At 41.1% G+C, this 20,609-nt stretch overlaps 1 protein-coding gene and 1 long non-coding RNA gene across 15 annotated transcripts in view; one reads left to right on the forward strand and one right to left on the reverse strand.

Annotated features, from left to right (window-relative positions):
* Positions 1-20,609, forward strand: part of LOC111243944 (solute carrier family 35 member F3-like) — a 107,697-nt gene that overhangs the window by 963 nt on the left and 86,125 nt on the right. For 3 of the 14 annotated variants that reach the window (XM_086979330.1, XM_086979331.1, XM_086979333.1), the window contains exons 1-3: positions 3,943-5,963; positions 13,144-13,778; positions 14,388-14,406. The exons of 1 other annotated variant lie outside the window; for it this stretch is intronic. The gene's annotated coding sequence lies outside the window, so the exon portion shown is untranslated. Of the gene's footprint in view, positions 1-3,942; positions 5,964-13,143; positions 13,779-14,387; positions 14,407-20,609 lie in introns of those variants that run through there. 10 more of the 14 variants (XM_086979327.1, XM_086979328.1, XM_086979329.1 and 7 more) reach the window with 6 other exon arrangements.
* Positions 516-12,818, reverse strand: LOC147757217 (uncharacterized). Its single transcript, XR_015320449.1, has 4 exons — positions 11,644-12,818; positions 9,623-10,084; positions 9,296-9,371; positions 516-560 (listed from the first exon to the last, which is right to left on the reverse strand). It is a non-coding gene; the product is annotated as an uncharacterized LOC147757217 (long non-coding RNA).

Consider the following 20,609-nt stretch of genomic DNA (forward strand, 5'->3'; position numbering starts at 1 on the left):
TGGAAGGAACTAGCCGAATGATCCAAAAATCTATTTTATGACTGTAGTAAATCGAATGCCTATCGTATTTTAACAGGATACCAATAGAAAAGTTACGTTCCAACAATGGCAAATGTTACTGAAAATGATTTGGACCGATGAGTAAAACGTTTCTACCGAAAAAGTGTTGGAAAAATATGAGCAGGCTGCGTAGCTTCTTTATGAAAACTGTACAGAGTGGGAAATCTACATCGAAGTAAACGGTGCAGTCGATCGGGATCATTGCACCTACCGCATAACTAACACAATGCGCAGCAATGCTACGTAAATTTATCAGTGTGTTGTGACATTTCAAGCAAAACATCAACTAAACTTTTGTTTTCTTATGGTAGAATGGCTGATGCCAATTACTTAAATGTGTTACAAGAATTTTGGTGGAAATGTCAAACGTTATATTCAACAGAACGTTCTAAAATGGCATCGTAAAACTGAAGAAGACGAAACATACCCTTCAGTATAACTACCTTTGAGCAGTCTTTTCAAACGCGGAACCGTCGCAACAATGGCACAAGTGTCCTAAGCTGCAAGAGACGAGATAGAGCAAATATTAAAAAAATTACTATTTTCCACCAGAAACACGAATTTTCTTAGCTTGAAATCGAGGTTCAAGTTCCATTCACTTCTAACCGGCGTGTAGGGGTGAGAGAATACCCTCAAATGGTATGTAGAAGTTAATAAACAATGCATTCAGTAGGGATGAATAATATTTGAGGACAAAAATTGCCATTACCTATGTTCTAGCCTCATAGTTATTCCACGAAATCGTGTAGTATAAATGAACAACATATTCCGTATTAGTAGAACCAGCTTCTTCAAATCGAGAAGCTAAACTTTCATAAACCGTTGGGATAACGATGGGGCATTCATTCCTGTATCTGGGTCAAGTACTTTGAGAAATATAGGACAGGCATGCTATTGAGAGGTATGCCCGTAGTGTAATGCTGCAAGATATGCCACAAATTAGGTATATTCTTAATTCGAATTAATAAAAACTGCTTTATAGCTAATGTTTACATTAAGTATCCCTAAGCTATAGATGGTAGTTATAATTAAATATTGTCTATGACGTGTATCGGAAAATTTACAATAGGACTTCAGAAGTGAAGACAGTTGTATGGAATTATCTGTCGAGCATCTATAGTTCAAACGGATTTCGAAAACTCTATCAAGCAGTTAGCAAGCATTCATAACTTACAATGCAGAGTATGCCCAATGAAACTGTACAGATGTAATTAAATAAGCTTGAAAAAGATTTATCAATCCACGTAATATTTGATTTGTGGCCGCAAAACAGGCCACGAAGAAGCTGCGAATATTCACCAAGTCATGTTGTCCTCATATTCAGGTGAACTATGAAAGAACACAGTGTGTGACTATTTTTCATAAGGTCTCCAAGAAAAGGCCACACCAACCCGAAATGAAAAAACTACTTGTGAGACTTACAAATTGTTAATGCATATATATATATCAAAAAAAAAAAAAACGAGACTACAATATTTCATTCATAAAGCTTTACATCAATATACCGAGTTTTTACAATGCGGGCTATAAAATAGGGGAATCTTATTTGGGATATAATAAAACTCTACAAAAGAAAGCTGAAATAAGTACGATGAACATATAGTTTCTAAGTAACTGGTTGTTGATTATCACAGCTTTATTATCGGCAACGGTTTCTGGATGGCTATTGACGTACTGTATAGGATAAGAAAATTACCATAATTATATTATAGTGACTCATTTGAGGCTAACCCTTAACCACACCCTACAATCGCTATCTCTACACAGAGACCTCCTCAAATCAAGCAAGCCTTAAGGAGCTGGTACGTTTCTGGTCACTTACGGTCCACGCCGCAAATGGCGCTCGCATCTTTACAGCGACTCTGTTCGATGTTACGATCAAACCCTATGAGTTCACAAGACAATGTTTAGCTGAATGCCATCTAGAAATAACCCACGACAATGTTTTTTTTCAGTCTTGTATACTCAGCCATGCATTTTTCATAGATAGAAAACTCAGGCAAGTGTATAATAGCACGCTCTTTTCTCCGTTGTTCATTTTGAAGCTCGTGTATGCCATTGTCCTAATGTTCACTACAACTGAAGCTGCTTAATCTCATCCTTGTAAACATTCGTCCGTTTTCAGTGTTTGCTGCGACAACAGTGTTTGCTGTTTCCTTAGGACGCCGGCCCTTCTATACTGACCTACGCAGTCGTGTTGATTTTCTTCATCCCTCTCAATCAATTAAGCGGTTCTTACGGAAACCAAACAAGATGGCGAGTTTGATGTAGTAACGCCATATGTACGCAATAACCCTTTTCTGGGAGCCTTTAACGATCCTATAGCCCGTTCGTAAATTTGAGTTAGCTGATGTATTTTGACTAATATTTGTCGATGCATATACAAATATTACGGCATTACCAATAACTGTAATAAGGACGTTGATGTACGATTTTACATTATAGCGATTTTTGAGAAAAAATGTAATCATCTTAAACAAAAAGAAACCTATAGTTTGACCTTTTTTTAGTGTATATCTTCTAGATGTTCTCTTTATTTGATGTATTTTTATTGCCTTTGCTTTCACTCTCGTAGGAGAAGTAAAACGAATTAAGGGAGGAGTTTTTATCATTCAAATGGTTTCGTCTGCGACGCTACGGCCACCGCTCTGGTATAATCTTCGTAAATACAATAGATATTGGCATATTGTCAGAAGTACTTCACGTAGGGGCAATTTTTATTCGACAAAAGACAAAAGTCTGTCTATTGCGGCGGAATATTAATTCAGCAAGATGTCTTCGTTTCCTTCATTACATGAGTTGGTCAATTGATTGATTCCTGTTTTTGCTAGTCGTGGTGACATAACGCTATGCTGCATGTACTATATTGTGAAGCCGGAAGGGCGCTTGCAAGAAGTTCCCTCAGCTTGTCTTTCGACGACAGTTGCTTCGGGCCATCAATGGCGGCCTCTGCTATACGGGCAATCCGTGGCAAATAACGATCCGCCGGTATAGAAGCAATTGGCCGACCGGCTGGTTAATGTTAACAAACTCCAAGAAAGTAGGACCTAACGGCGGTAGAGGCCAGGCAGGGTCGAGGGTGGGGGCCAACCTGACGAAACTATTCGGGCTACAATTCTTCCGCTCTTCACGAGATTTGACGAGGACGTCGATCGACGTCGTGAGTGACAACGACAACAATAACGATAAGGATGATGTCGACAACAACAGCAATCGATTACGAAGAGAAGTAGCGAGAGGGTACCCATACACACGCAAGAGATATGCGGCAGTGGACTCTTCGCCAGTCGCCTCGCAGCTGCCATTGCTGCTTTCATGCTACAAACGCAAGAACGAACAACCAATCAGGCATGCTACTTTATTGCCGGCCTTCTTGGTGTGACCCATTCACTCACGTGCCCACTCGACCGCCAACGAACCGCAAAGCTTACTTTAGCGACCAAATCAGGCCACGCCAACGTGCTACTCTGGACAGTCATCCCGTTTCCCCTCCCCCTTTTCCAATACCACTAACACTACCGGCCCCAGCTCGTCGTTGCGTCACCCCAGAAAAGCCTTCTCTTATAGCTACGAAGCTGGTTGTCGGAGTTTGGGAGCTGGTAAACCGGGGTCGGGCCTTCTGCTGATGCTGGGGAAGACGCGATTCGCGCGACATTGAGTTCTGTGCACTCCTCGCTCGCGGTTCGAAGAACGTTGGTAGACAAACTGAGCGGTGTGGTTGAACGGGGTAGAACTAGGGCACCTACGACAACTACTAGAAGGAGAACAAGATTACCGCTACCCTATGACTAGTACCCTTTCCCCACGACCCCGACGACAACAATTAACGGCAAGAGCAGCAGCCTATCGCGCATGCGCTCAGGACCCAACAAAGCAGCAATCACCTCCTGTCGACAGCGGTACGACGATCAAGCAGCTTATGTTGTGTATTCGGTGTGGCACAGCCTAGGGCAGCAACAGCAGCAGCGTCCTACATCGAAGCCACTGCACGCTCGGCGTCTCACCAAGAAACGAAGAGACAAGCGGTCCCTGTCATTTACCGCTGTCGAGGGGATCAAACAGGAAAAAACAAACAAACTGCTTCTGCTGAACCACACCAGCGTCACCAGTGCTGATGGGGATAGCGGCTCGTTGTTTGCTTCCTTGTCGTCTGTCTGTCTTTTGGCCTGTCGAAAATAAAAGGGAAGAGAACGCCGCCAAGAGAACAAGGGGAATCGAGGGTCTTCCAGCCCTCGCCACCTTCGCGGGCATCACACCCCCTTCCGCCACAGCGGCGGTGGGTCGAGGCCCCTCCATTGCCACCACCACGTCAAACAGAAACAGCAGCAACACCAACCACTTTCAGCACAGGGGGGCAAGCTCTCGCGGTCAGCAGCTGTGTAACCAGAGTAGAATTGACGGAGAGAGCTAGTGCTGGTCACTAGGTGCAAAGGGAAGGGACCAACTCGACCAAACAACGGGGCAAACACAACAGAGCTTGCGAGCTAATCACTGCCCCGATCTATTTTGTTCCGTGTAATTGTTTTCGTAGTAAAACCTACTATTACAACTACTGCTACGATAGGTACTAGCAGGAATCCACCAGGAATTTGGCCGCTAAGCTGAAGGCTATAACTGAGGCGTATTTTGGAATCGAATCATGCTGCGCTGCGGCACGCCAGAACGAAACTCGCGGGCTCTCCCTCTACTGGTTTTGCTTACGTTTCGGTTTGCTATTTCAGCGATTATATCATCAACGATGTTGCAATAATACCATCAAAACTCTGAGGATACTGCTGCGATGGAATCGTCAGTTTCGTATTTGTCGCCTGCGGCCACTCCACGACCTCCGTCGTTGTCGTCATGGAGCGTCATCTACTTCGCCGGCCGTAGTAAGAAGCTAATTGCGACTAATTGATTCGTTCTAATTGCGCTATGTTGAAACTTCCGATTTGCCACCTATTGAAATTGTTCTGTGTGCTGTGCTCATATTGCTGATTTTTGGGCTCATTTTTACCGTTGTTGCCGCGAGAGTGCTTTTCGGTGTGCTACGATTTCGATTTTTCACATAAGACGAGCACCTTGTCGTACTACTGATAATGGCTACAGTATGAAAGTGAAGTAGTTTTCCCGTCTTGAGGAGACCATAAGTCGACGTCGGAAAGAAAAAATGGCCGAGCGACAAAAAATACGGTATTTGTATCATTATAAAGTGCGATAAGAACGAATCGTAATCAAATATACTCCCTCCGAAAAGTTTATCGCTTGCGGAAGAGCGGCATGCAACCGGTGCAATAATGTACGTTCTTTCTTCAGAAAATGGCCTTTGGGTTCAACCGGGAACAACGCAGGTCAAATGAAAACGGAACTAGTCATTGTTACTTAGTCATCATGTCAGTATCCAATCAAATGATCTGCAAGTGTTTTCTCATTATTCAACACTAGCATCAACAAGATTTGTCTGTTTATGCAGGATTGTGTTCTCCTTCCTACCCTGCACCCACAGCAGTGCCTTTTGGTGCTTCTTTCAGTTGTGCCTCGACCCATTTCGTCGCCGCTGATGTATGTTGCTGTGGGTGCGTCGTGAGTCAAAAGAAGTCGGTAGAAAACGCTAATACTAGTGCTGATGACTGGGTGTCTGTATGTGTATGCCTGTGAGTGCGTGTGCATGTGTATGTTTGTGTGCGCGCGCGGAGTCTAGGAAGTCCAGCGAGCAGAATTAGTGAGTCAGTCATAGCAAAATGCTGTTCTGGGTTTGGCCGATGTGTGGTGCGTGAGGTGCTCCTGAGTCAGCGTTCACGATCACCCAGGGCATTCGCCTAATCGGAGTCTGTCATCCTGTCGTAGATCGGGAGCAGCCGAGCGAAAAAAAGAGAAAAAAACAGCCTGCCAAAAAAGAAGAGAGGACGCGACCAAGAACTAAGGTAGGTTGTCTGGAGGTCTGGTGGGTAAGGTGGGCAGGCCAATAAGCCAGTCAGGAAGCTGGCTAGGAAAGCATGTTCTCGGGTTGATACTTTGATGGCTAGGTAAGTCAAGACTGGAGCGTGGTTCTGACCACAGTAAAGGTTAAGGACGTGTCCTAGATAACTGAATAGCTTCTTCACCTCAAGCAAGCCGATTGGTCACTGAGAAAGGCAAACGAAAAAAACGAGGAAAGATCCTTACGATATATGCATGCTTACGAGTAAATATTGCTGAAGTAGTATCGTGACCGATATAACCTGCAGTTCGGTGTACGTGTTATATTTAAGCGAAGTAAATAATATTTTGTCGTGTGTGTTCATTTAATTCATCCCGTTTACTAGTTCATGATGCATTCGGGGAAAACATGGCATTGAAAGGGATGGCCAAGATGCAACCCATAGGTGATTATCGGAAAACACAGCAAAACATATTTTTGATACACTGGGGTTTATTCAATTAACCGTCAACGATTGCTTCTCTCAGACTCTTCGTTTGTTGTTTCAAGTAGGAGACAACGTTGTTCTGACCGTTAAGCAATGCATCATTCATATGTAATTTTTTTTCAAGTCTATGAACAATTACTGACAATTACCTGTTACTTCTATGAATCATTCTATCGGGCATTAATAGCGTTATTAAGAATAATTGTACTCATTTTCCGAACCATCGGTCCTATTTTCGCTATTATATGATCGTATCTATTTTATGATTAACATCAGTTCACTCGACATGGCCTGCGGCGGTGTAGAGTTCTACCTCATGCATATTATTCTAAGACGTGTTTGAATAAAGTAGCTTCATAATGCTGATGTAACTGCGAGCGTTTGGAAAGCTAACTAACCACCTGCCAAGATTTCGTTTCAGCTTCAACAGGTTTACACTAAGAACAGCCAAGGCCGCTGCCTAAACTTTATTTTTCACGGTCTTATTTTTTCTGTAGAAGAAACTTCATGCAAAACAACCATCTTTTAAATGTGAACTGGCTCATTTGAGCGTGTTGCTTCTCCTGTTGGCAGTGAGGCACAGCCTAAAATTTGATAGGACATGGTAAAAGCGACGAGTGGGAGACCCGACGCCAACTGCTAACGCCTCCCCTGAAGTAAAATGCACTTCATTCGAAGCAGCTAAGCCACCACCTTCGTCTAACCCTTATCCCTGAGCCGTATAGAGGCAAGTGATTCAAAATTAATGATGTCCTTCTCACGAGTCGACTCTTAATTCTATCGATACAGAAACCCGGTAGAACGGTGCTTAGGTGTCAGGCCTTTGACTCAATGGTACAACAGAGGCCGCGATTACGGCGCAGTGATACAACGAGACATCTCGCAGTCCCTCGAAGCCTGTTTCCGTGGGTGTAAGGCTAGTACGGGAACCGTGCCATTACTTGGCAAAAAATCGACACTGTGTATTATGAAGCAAGTGAAAATAAATAATCGGATATTTATACTCTGCTTTTTGATCAGCAAGGGAACAGATCACAGCCGTACAAGTATACAGCAAAGAGGGCGTTGTAACACTTGACAACAATAACAAAATAGATGGCTATTAGATACGGACTATGTTAATAACTGCGACACCTTTTTATGATACTTGTGGATTCTAAATATCTCTCAGTGGTTCAGCATAGACTTGCAAAGTTTAAGTTGGCCTAGGAAGTTCGTGAAGCAAACCTTTGCGACGCAAGGATGCGCATAACACTATCCTTCTTATTTCAAACGCCAGTAAAGAGGGCGCATTAGACAAGACGAACGACAGATAAACAGATAATTATTTATTATACCCTTTGCTATACCCATTTTTTTAATTGTAGTACATTTTAAGATTACCGACCACTCTGTGAAATTATTAAATCTGCTGTATATTCCTAACGAGCTCCGGCATCCAGTTAAACGTAACACGATCGGACTTTCTATGCGGTATCTGTACATTCATCATCTCAGGCAAACAAAATAAACCCAATTTCGGACAAGAGCATTAACAGCCAATTTCAAGATCCATTGAGATGTGTCCATGAAAACTTTCTCTAGCCCATAAATACTATAATCTTCAGGAAGTGGAAGTGAAAGTTTGAGGAACACTCCGGAGAATACCTCCTATAAATACGGGTTACTTGTACTTTCAATTTATTTAAGGAATGTGCTCGTGGTCCCCTCGAGAAAAGATACTTGATAAATATTTCATTTCATTACTCATTTAACCCCTCTATTTCCAAGGTAAACCTGAATGTTTATTCCGTCACGAAAATCTATTTTGTCAGGGCGCTTTTATATTTGCCAAGCAATACGTTTTTCATATCACAAATGGGCTTTCATGCATTTTGCCAAAAGTTCACCTACTTTCTGTAATAAATAGGCCCATACCTTCATAGAATCTCCCACGTGACGACTTAGTCTAGCAGAAGAAACCGCTAAATGTACTTTAAATAAAACGCAACGAGGCCAGTGAATTTACGTAGTTGAATCAAATAGCCCCCTCGGGTTGACGCTAACTCCGAAACGAGAAGTTGTGCATATGGCCTCTCACAACATGAACGAACCTCTGTCGGCTTCTTTCAGTTGATACGGTATTCAGTAAAATGCTTGAGGCGGGAACTGACTTCTATATAGAAGGAGAAGAAAGCAGGGCTGTAACAGGGCTGTTTTACTAACCCTATAAGGAAAGTGGGGATTATATAGGTGCGATGTTGGGGTCTTGAAAGGAGACCAGAGCCCACTTATGGCAAAGGCGGACGGAGTCATAAGGTAGGGGATCAGAAGTTTAAGCCAGATAGCAAAGTGGAGAAGAGAGCAGAATAGGAAAGCGTCTGCTGTTGTATGTCTCGACATAAAAACCAAGAAAAAGCAAATAAGGCTGCCTGGCCTTCTGTTTTCTAAGAAAAGCGGTGTTCTAAGCGACAACGGAACACAATGCCGCCAACAGAAGTGGTAGAGGCTAAAATGAAGAAGTAAGAAGTCAGAGCAGTGACCCTCGTAGAAACCATCATGAAATAGAAACACCGATAGCATGAAAGTCCGCTAATTTAGAAACGTCAGCAGCAGTAGCAACTTCTATGCACACGCACAACTGTCCGACAACAATTAATAGCCCGCGATTCGCTGGGCTCGTGGCGGTTGTCGGGGCTAGCCGTTGTTAACACGAACGAAGACTGAACTGGGTTCAACTTAAATTTAAAATTAACGTCGCTTACGTAGAAGGAGATGTACACGTTACAATTTGTGATATTTACGTGAACACATAGTTAGCTATGCTTACATAATGACAAACACGGAAGGCCACAGATTTGCGTAGTCACCTATAAATGCTGTTGATGAGTTTAGTTCTCGAGCTGGTCGCACAGCTCCGACGGTGGTCATCTTGAAGAACTAGTACTAGGCAAAAAAACGAAGGAACAAGCGCTTAACGACTTCGTTGACCAATATGGCTGTAGATCTAAGGTATAATGTTGCATTCAGTTTGATAATCGCCAACTGCTTGTTAAAAGTTATATGCAAACAGGTACCATTGAAAAAAACTATAATCTTTATTAACCGTTAGCGTATTGAGACAGACGCACTTCGATATAATAATAAGTTATGGTTCGGTTAACTACTAATTTAAGCTGACCGACAAATTCTCTTACACTTTAATGAGGTCGTGATGTTATGCTTGCGGACTCGACAGTTTCGGTCTCATAATGATTTCTTCCGATTGCATGTATTTTAGAAATGCACCTCTAACGATAAACGACGGGATAAGAGGAGGTAGCCTAGGGGCTAAAGCTAACCCTATCTGTCTAGAGAGGCAGATAACCTTGAGGCATCAAGTTCTTTTGAAATCCAATAAGGTCGTATTGAGAACGCCAAAATCTAGCTCTCCTCAGCGTAGCAAAGCGCGTGTTTCCCTGTCGGTACGTTAATTGTTTTTTTTTCATTTTAGTAATCAGTTAATAATTAATTAACCTTAATGTGCAAACTATCACACGGCAGCTAGCAAGTCAATCTTACTGCCATCGATATCGAGAACTTCGTTGATCTTTAACGTCTTCGACGCCTTCACGGTCAGACATCAACGCGCCATCTTAAGCCTGCGTTCACCTGTCAACCTGTGTAACCATGCCATGTTAATAGTGGGTACCGATGAAGATTGAAACACATTGATTGTATTGAAATAAACTATACGGCTAAACCAAAAGGTTGTCTCTAACCTAAAACCCAGAAGCTCTCAGACCACTATGTTTCTTGGTGTGCCAGCCTAAGCCTAAAGTCGCTAATCGAGTGTCTTTAGGCAAGCACATTACTTACGAAGCAATCACGCGAATCATTAAAGTAACACCGATCTCTAGTTTAAGTCACACCTCAGTGTTTATCTGTCAGTTTTTATAGTTGAATAATAAAAAATTAATCGGACTTTTGCTGCCCTCCAAAAATATAACGGTAGAGATTGCTTTAACTGAAAGGACCGTATTTAACTTCTACGCTTGGCAAGTGCAGTCAGTACTGCATACATGTAACCTAGGAACAGAAGAGAAGTATACATATCTAAATATATATGAAAAAAAAAAAAATTCCTTCTTTGAGCTTCACTAAACTAATCATTACTGAAAAAATAGATTTTCTTTGTCGGTTCACTGTTTCAGTTAGTTATAGCTGGCGTAAGCATTATTGACGTCGAAGCCCATTATTAGGCCAAGAAGATCCATATTTTTAATAATGAGTAGTTCAGCAAATCTAATGAGAGCAAATTTGATCCCTAATATCGGTGCGAGCCGATAGCTCTGGGTCAAACAATTCATTTTCTTGCTCTCAGTCATGGGAGAATCGAACGCGTCGTGTTTACTGAGGCAGATTCGGGTTCCGTATTAATTTCAGTCTTAAAAAGCTAACCGGTTCAAGGGATGTTTACATACTCGCGCACAATAACCTCGTAACTATTTTATTTGAAAATATATTTTAAATTATTAGATTTCCCTTTATAGAAGATGGGCAGTAAATAGAAAATGCAATTCCAGTTGTCTTCAGTAGTGTTTGTCCATTAATATTCGATAAATGAGCAACAAGAAGAACCCGATTCGTGTCCATCTAGCTTGGATACTACTTAACGACTAGATATCACAGCCAGTCAAGGCAACCTTTTCAAAACAACGTCATTTGTGTAGAATAACTTGAAGGTAGGCTTATGTAGAGGGGCACATATAACTGGAAGCAGTAATTGCACTTGTGGATTTATAAATACATAAATTAGAGCAGTAATGTTTGCTACTTGAAAGACACTAATGAGCGACCTTACAGGACACCGTTGTATTCGTTCATGTCAGGCAACGAGATTTCCAAGCTGCTGACTTTACTGTTGCAAAGTTTGCCCATTAAATATACTACACAAGACTAAAACTGGAACAGAATGTCAGGCACAGAATTCGATTCTCTCGAACTGACCATAATTCGGCCTGGCGGCAAGGACAATAAGGTTCAATTGCGGATCTATCAGGAAAATCTGTTTGGGGGCTTTCGATCACGACCGTATAGTCCTTTCAAATATCAGCCAATATCAGCCCAACTGTAATGGCTGATTGCTCTGAAATAATGTTCGGAGTTTCTTTGCACCTGGCCTAAGTTTGACTTAGAACACCTACCACTGGAATATAGTAAAGAAAAAAGAACCTACCTGATCCAAAAGGAAAACACCACGCTCCCAGTAATGCACTTTTAACAAGCTAATTTTAGTGAGAGAGTCTTCCCGAAGCGCAAAACACGAAACACTTTCTGAGCATCTCCCCTATGAGCTATTTCTGTTATTTTGCGGTTTGTTTGTAACTATCCGTCTACATATGATAATGATGAAGTTACAATCTGTAATTCGCCGTCATTAGAAGTCTATATTGGCATTGTCGTTGACCAAAGAACAATGCTTTTATTGAAAAAAAAGAAAAAATATAATTCGGGTTAAAGCGGTCAAGTATAAGAAGCTTCTTTCGCTGAAAATAATTCGATTCGAAATTTTGACAATCAAAGTATAATTATTGGATAATCCTAATATCCTTTGACCGAATATTTAAGAAGTTGATTAACTTTTTAACCATTAGGCTTTACCTGCATCAGCAAACCATGGAAAATTGATAGTAAAATACTTTTATCATAGCTAACTATATCTTTAACATTCCTTACTATTGTTCAATAACAGCTATAACCTATAGAAGAGTCGGTAGCTTTCCTAGTAGAACCTTTGTTGAAGCTGGGTTCACGGGTTTAGCTAAACAATTCCGCCTTAGAACCCTGGCCGTCCGTCTTTGGAACCTGATTATTCTAATGTCACGTTTTGTTGAATTAGTAAGTTTCACCGAAAAGCTCTCCGGGATCTATAAAATAGATAGCTGTTAATAGAAAAAAACTAAATTTCCTTTCCATAAAAATTTATGAAGCTTAAATGAGAATTTTCCTTTCGAACTCGATTCGATGACAGACGAGACAAATCGCAACTGAGATACATAATCATCTGTAACATTTGGCTAGTCCCTGTTAAGCAGGCCGTATAACAAAAGCGAGCATGTTCAACGTGCCAATTAAGGTACACATTTTGTGCTTATTTTCCACACCACGTGTTTCCGTTAATCACAACACTTATTGTTACTGAAGGTGATGATCAATAAATGCGTTAGTTCCAAATGCACTCTTGTAAAAATGTTTGACAACGGCAACCAAAATTTATTTTAAATTTTCGTTAATGGATCAGATCTATTTTATTACTAAAAACAAGTTTGTAAGGTCTAAGGTAGACCTTCTTTTAGACAAGGCTGGTAGGACGTCTTTCTATGTATGCTGTTTCATAATAGATCCATCGGGCTAATTGGCCGACACAAATAATCAATATAAAGGTATCTGGGTGCAAATTCACAGCAGCAACAGCAATGGCGCCAGTTCTACTTTAGAACGCAACAATTATTTTTATTAAATAATTTAAAATAAAAGGCAAGGGAATCGTCTATAATGTTGAATTAATTAAGTCAGCAGAATCTTACCGTGAGCCAACTTTCCTAATGGCTTCGTTTACTTTCAAGCTGACAGCCTTTCTGTATCTGCCTTTTGAAAAAACGCGGTATTGACTGCTCAGGAAATAATTTTTAGTGACTGATTTTTAGGAGTCTTACTTGGCATTTCTCGTTTTCAGGTGCAACAATTGATCAGGAACGCACGAAAAATACATCAGACCGAATCGACTAAATAAAATTTATGGATGTAGAACCAATCGGACATAAATCAACAAAAAGCCATTAGTTATTTTTCCCCGCTCGTGCCAAATATGCCGTGTGGATCACCTAGTAGTGTATGGCAGTAACCCATGAGCAGAAGCCTCAACATTAGAGATATGATTCAAACAACTACTGTGTACGGTCTTCTTGCATCTGCGAGCTCCTTAGTTGAATAGCTAGTCAACAACATAATCGGGGAAAGAGATATACCGCGGAATACACTGCAACCAATAGTTAAGCTGTGCTTAGGGTTTATAGAAACGCTGTTCTGCATTGTACCGTGACACGCGCGGCAAAACAGGTCCGCTCTCTGTTTATCGTCCCGTTTCACCCATTGCATCGTAAACCGGACCCCAATCAGCTTTCTATTCAATGCCAACATCATAATAGCTGGCTTCATTGCAAACACATTGACGTAGGACGCTAGTGGCAAAAATGTCAAAGGCCATTTTTTAATTCGCGTATGTGGTCGCAGCAGTAGCAAAAACAATAGTATCAGCTGGAGTGTATCAAGCAGCGAACGTGAGAGAGGTCCCTTGGAAGAGAACTTGTGGTAAGCTTGGATCAATAGAACTGATCTCAATCGTATTATTTTTCGGATAAATGAAGTCAATTGACTAAGCTTAACTTTGAGAGCATAAATATAGCAGGATCGTTGTTTCTGCTGTAAATGGATTGATTAGAAACTTATAGCAAAGCAACTTTTTACACTGAGCAGAGCAGAAGATGAGCCTTTGACAGAAACCCATGGGCATGCGACTGATACTTGAGATCAGGTTAAGTTCAGGCCATTTAATTTACAGCGCTTTACGACACGTTCTACATAGTATTAGGTACCTGATCTTAATGAATTTAGATTGTTTTTGTGCAGGCAGAAGCTAAAACTACAGCATAAAATAAATTTAGACTTATTCATTTTAAAAAATTGCTCCCAATACGCTTCGTGAGTGAAATAAAAACACACTTAATGCAATTTGAAAAATATTAGGCTTTTTATTAGTCAAACGTTCCTAAGACCAATTTGTGTGTTTTTTGTTTTTGTTGTTGTTGTTGTTGCTGCTGCTGCTGCTGCTGCTATGGTTGCTATCACTGCTATTGTTGCTGTCATAATGACGGCGACGATAATAATGACTACGATGGTGATATTCTTTCCGCTGCTAAGTCGGACTGAAATTTTATTGGTATGTATTATTATGTCCGCTATTGATTTAGGTCCCTTGTTGCGTGAGCTATCTGTTCTCAAGCTTTATGTCTTGTTTGTGTAACATACAATAGTTGCCGTAGCAATTTTTTTACACCTGGGGCTATAATGAACCGCACCAGGTAACTCGAAGAACCATTATAATACCACAGAGGTATTACAGTCGCTTCCCGACCGGGATGAAAATGATACAATGTGTGCCGTTCTGCATAGCCATATTTGTACTGCCGTGTTTACGTCCTCGTGGTGCGTCTACTACAGAAGGATGTAAACAGGATCGTCTATGAGAAAATTTTTCACAGCTAGTTTTAATTCATTCAGTGAACTTTTACTGAAAATACGTGATTCAAAACATGGAACGATTCGTTGAGTTTACTTACATCATAGGACAATTGAGCTAATAGGCCAAATCGGTATGGGACATAACATATTGTGTTGATTCGATAGATAATCTGCTTGTTCTAGCATTATATTGCGCAGAAGATGATAGCAAACTTTATTCACTCTACACTATGCACTGTTGTATTATTTACTAGCTGGTTCGCGGAAGGGCCTGAGCCCTTGTGTACATTTTGTAACAAGTCGGTCGTAGCCGTTGTTTCGAGGGCTAGTAACATACGACTACCGACTGGTCAAACTTCTCCGCATGTATCTATGGGTGTTTGCTTGTACAAAGAGAGTGCTGCTGGAGAACACTTTTAGCAAGATGCTTCAGATGCACAGAAAGCTATTGTTTTTATGACCCCACTTTGTCGTTACAATAAAAAATACAAATTTTTTTCGTTTTTTCCGTAGTGTATTCGTAACGTGAGAGATGCCTTTCTAAGTTGGAAACGTTGGCAGGAATAATTTCATGAATCGATAATCATAGCGCTTTTTTCACGTCGACTGTTAAGTGAATACAACCTTTGCTCTAATTAACTGAATGAAGACCAAGACAGTTCAGCTATAATACGGGTTCAATTTAACTAAACGGTTATGAGCTTGTGTTTTCAGTAGTGGCATACTGCATACAGGGGGTCTTACCATGACACACGTTTGTCCTGGCTACAGTGGCCGCATCCTCAGAATTATTGGTTCTTGCCAGTAGTTCGAAAAGACAAGCGTGCTGCTCGTCTTTAGATACTGCTTACGACCTATTCTAGAATGGTGCTACTCAGGCCGGTGTACAGGTAAACTGTTCGTTCGCGAGCAGACCCCTCCGCTGTCTCAAACTTCCTTCAAGTACCAACTGATTTGCGCTGGTAGCAACGATCAGTTAACGTAAACCCGTATCGTATTGTACCGTTCTAGGTGGCTATTGCCCCAGGGCAAGACTATAAATCGATTGATTCATTTATAGAGCTTGTTCCATCATCACTGATCCCGTAAAGGCGCTTGTTTTCTATTCAGTTTTTTTTTTCTTCTTGACACGGTGGCCTCATCGGTCAAGCCTCTGGCTAACCCGCCAACGACCCACAGCTACGCAACCTGTATGAATAAAAAATCAAGTAATTTTATTGTTGCTATTTTACATTAGGCGGTTACATGTTTTAGTGTGTCGTTGTTTTTTCATTGATTTACAGTTACCGTTTATACACTATTGATTCTATTCGAATTTTCAATATATAGAAAGAACAGGGGAAATAGGGAGTAGCGACAGAGACCCAATGAGTGAGAGATAGTGTCGAACTGTCGATACTACTTCTCCAATAGTCACAGCCGTCCGCAGTTGTCGACATGTTTACCGCGATGGGTGAAGGGTCTATATGGCCACTAATAGAGCATTTATTTAGACGCTATTGATTGCTAGAGTCTGCTAGCAGCGATGGCACCAATCGGTTGTGGGTGGACAGAGAAACTGTAGCATTTTTGGTTTACAGCTTCGGCCATCTCGACTGTATCCGCCGACACGTTGTTTAGCTATAAGCATAGATATCGTAACGATGAGTTACTGCTTTGAACAATCGATAGGTACCATGCTTTTATGTCATTCAGCCGTTAATCTGATATTGATCATGGTGATGACAGCCGTATTATGATCAACTACATAGAATAGCTACTAAAATTATCGTTAAGATGTTTAGTTGATTGCCAACCGGGTTCGGCATTGACGGTGTATAGTCTGGCTTGGCCTCCCTCCCGCCCGCCCACTTTCGTGAGAAAAATTTACCAGGACCACGACTCTATTTGTATGTTATGGAGATTTAGTTGTTCGGAGCCTGTCGATTCGGGCGGCCTGATCTCGTCCTTGCAACTTGAGAACATCGGCTGTGTAAGACAGGGGATCCTTTCCTAAATTTCTACACGTAAATTAGAGGAAAACAACCCTTCACAGTATGAACAATCTAACATAGCTGCACGCCATTTAGGGGAAGTCAACAATTGACATAGAGGAATTTTTCGTGAGACAAGATACTTTCAACCGTTGACTAACGTTTGAGTGGTAAAATATGATCCGACCGCATCATACCGTAGACGGATCAATTCAATATTGACTTTAGGCCTTTATTAGCAGGGCCATCTTTCCCTAACATGATTTGGTCACATTAGCTTCCGTCTAAAACATAAATCATTATTTCCCGCTAGGACAAAGGCGTTACTCAGGCGTTAAAGTACCTCCTCGGTACTTAGCTTGTTATGCTTTATAACAACAAAAGATAGCTAAAACAATGTCCAACCACTGGCGATTAAGTAATAGGTCTAGCAGGATTACATACATGGGGATCAAAGATACCAACAGGCCACATTTCGTAACGTCTGGAAAGCTTTCATTGTCACTCTGCTGTCCACTTCGGCAATCTAATTTTTATGAGAAACAAACCTCGAAGGAATACTTAATTTAACATCCCTTGAATGAAATTAGCCTCCTGTTGTTGATAAATAGGCTGTGTAATGTGTTAGATAGGCACATTTACTTGCGATATGATAAACGCGTCGCTTCGCCCAGTTTCATCATTTCTTATATTCAGGGTCTCAGAAAAAGGACTGTCATTCACTGTCCTATTGGGTTTTGGCGATCTATGTTCAACCTATATTCTATAAACGATACGTAGACTGAGGTAAAGAGCATAAAAGTGGCCATCTCAGCATTGTTTTTATCAGCTTTTTATTGATCAATAATGTCCTTACGATGTATATACCCTTGAAACATTTTAACATATATTTTGTTGCCGGCGCTTACTGTGCACCCGTACTTCATTTTTGTTGTAGCGGAAATATTTTAACACATAAAATAAATTTTTTAGAAAAATCATCGCTTATATCAAGATAAGCTATGTTTTCGTTACACAATGAAGACGGCTAGCAGGCTCTGGCGCTCAATGCACAGTAGCAATGTCAGATTATGGATGTTAGTTTTAGCGCTTTCACCAATATTGACATAGAAATGCAACAGATCAACGCTAGAAGGACAAATCTATGGCAGCAGAATATTTTCGTGGGGTTATAGAGCTAGAGAGCACCCTGGCCCCACGCTTGGTGGGCCGTTCGGCACACCATGGACATCGATTCACGTTTAGCCTCTACACTCAGTAAAACCAGTACAAGCAAAGATATACTATATTTTGGCCATCTCGTCTTATCGAAGATTATTCTTAACGGCGTAGGCTGTGAGCTTAGAGGTATGCATATAATATTTTTTAGCCAACTCTTTGCCCAAGGGGCTTGATAACGTTCGACTTTCGAGTTTCTTAAATAGGACACTACAGCGCAAGCCGTAGGATGCGCGGGCATAGCTTTGCGCCTACGCAGTTTTTCCTCGCGTGAGTCTCTCCGTCTATCGCTATTATGAAGTTAGTTCCTTATGAGAAAGATGTTAATGAAGATGTTTTATGCGGAAGTCCAGATTAAATATGGCCCGTGCGAACATCTGACGAGTGTATTGCACTCGTCCTTCTCGTCCCTGTACCTCTAGCAGACGGTGTGCATTCGGAGATTATAGTTTATTGGTTATAGTTATATTATTGTAGTTTATGAACCTAGGTAGTAAGGACAAATTTCCCAATAGCCTTGCTTCCCGTTCGGCAGGACTACGCTAGTTTGTTGTGAACATATTGGACAAGCACTGATCGTCTGTAAGAGTGGCTTTCAGAAGCTTGTACGTCAGCATAGTTATTTTTCAAAATAGACACCCGAATGCATCTATTTTTCTTCACGAAACTGTCACGGCGTATTCGTTTAGTTATTCTTTAATATCCGTGATTTACGGGTTGCTAAATCTGAATCGCACTAATAGGTCAACTTGTCCTGGGAATTGCTCGTCGTCAAAATAAGATTCAACGTATCATGTAATTCCTCCTCGAAGGCAAAAAGCCAACCGACTATCTAGCCACAGTACAGGTGTACCTAGAGCTAACAAAAATCTAATAGTTAATTAAGGCTGCTTAGATATATAGACACGCTTTTTTCTGACAGAACTAAGTAAAGTAATGAGCTTTTTACTTTCTGTCCTGGCCTCCATTGGAAATGAGGCTAAGTTTAATTGGACTCCTTGTAAGTGGGTTCGGAGCTTCCATGTTTGAAGACCGTTTCATGCTTCTAGTCTGTTTCCAAGTATATTTGGGAAGACGAGGTCTAAGGTCAAACTTCAAGTCTAATGGCTTTCCACTTCAAAAAAAGCAGTTACTTGTTCGGATGGCACACATGAGAAAAACAGTTTTCAAACAGAAAAACGTTGATATACGCTATTTTAACTACTTTTTTTTCCTTTTTTAATTTCGTTCAGACAAATGTGTGGCAGAGTCGCTAATTCTTCCATTATAGTGTGCGCAATGATCTTCTGCCCTCTGCTAAGTTTAGTAAAATGGGGTTTGGCAACGAGAGAAGAGACGGTTTGGTCATCTGATGCACGATACAAGCAACTGACAGACGTGTGGCACTTGTGGAAGCTTTGGCAGATAAACGTTGAAATTTTCTCTCTCAGCCAGCTATATTATCGGCAAGCAACATTATGACTTGACTGTGGTCCAGGCAAATTCATTTTGAGGTTCCTAAAATATGCCCTCAAGCTGACCACAAATGAAAGAGAGAGCGGGTAGAGATGGGCAATCACTTATGGACGCCACGTGTTAAGTGGAGCTAACTATTTGACTCAATATCGGGCTTTTCATATATGCCACCTCTCCAGGTAAAAAAATCTGGCCACTGTGTTTTAGAAGGCAGTAATGCACGAATTACTGATAGAGGGCATAATAATGCTATATTTCTGGCGGAGTTCCTTTGAGGATGAAGGTGGTGATTCTAATTAGTCACACACAGTTTAGGCTAGATGCTTAAACGTTTGTTGGATATCAACGTATCATAAGCATACCCCTTACCTGCACTGCTATAATTTTATGGTAGTCATTTGTAGGGCTTTTTCTTCAACAAGTCTGTGGGGCTGGTTTTATCGAGCGAGTGCGGGTGGTGACGGGATGACGCCATTGACACCGAATATCAAGTCTATAAAGTTATGACTTATGCCATACGAAATATCCTAGTGGTATCGATACGACTGAAACACTGCCTGATGAAAATGATTTGCATTATATCTATATATATATATACAGGCAATGTGTTATGCTGCCTATGTGCAAATCTACTTAGATTTGGTCATTATTCACCAAGCATTAAAAAGACATATACAGTAAATAATTACTCATTATAATTTGAAAGCTTTGACTTTTATAGCACAAAGCGATATATACAAGCACGACGGTAGGTCATTTCCATAAAATGTATCTTTGTCTAGCTGAATTATTTAATTTACAACTAAGTGGCACGCGAACTACTCTAAGTTTGGGCCGAGAATTTCCAAGCTGTAGACGAAGGAAAGCATACGGTTTCAGAGTCAGCGTCTGCTGCCGACACGCGTAAATGCAAAATTTATGGACATTAGAATGCCATATCATGATTTGGGTTGCGAAAATGACGATTGCCGGCCAATACTGTATGTCCATCATACATTGGCTGAACTGTGTTATGCCAGGGAAGATTTCGGACCGAGGTCCGTCTCCGCAAGATTGCTTTAGTTCTGTAAAAGCATTGTTAGATGTAATGGTCGTTGTGAGATTTATTATGCTACACAGGCCTAAACGAGTGCGCTGAGCAGTTGAAGAGGTGGGCCTAGTATTTAGTGGGTGAACATGGCCGCAAACGCTGGTTTGGCAAATACTATTGGGAAGCTAGGTTCTTCTAAAAACTGCAATAGGACACAAGTATGCG

The sequence above is a fragment of the Varroa destructor genome, unplaced genomic scaffold, assembly GCF_002443255.2.
Source record: "Varroa destructor unplaced genomic scaffold, Vdes_3.0 BEIS01000002.1, whole genome shotgun sequence".
Lineage (NCBI taxonomy): Eukaryota > Metazoa > Arthropoda > Arachnida > Mesostigmata > Varroidae > Varroa > Varroa destructor.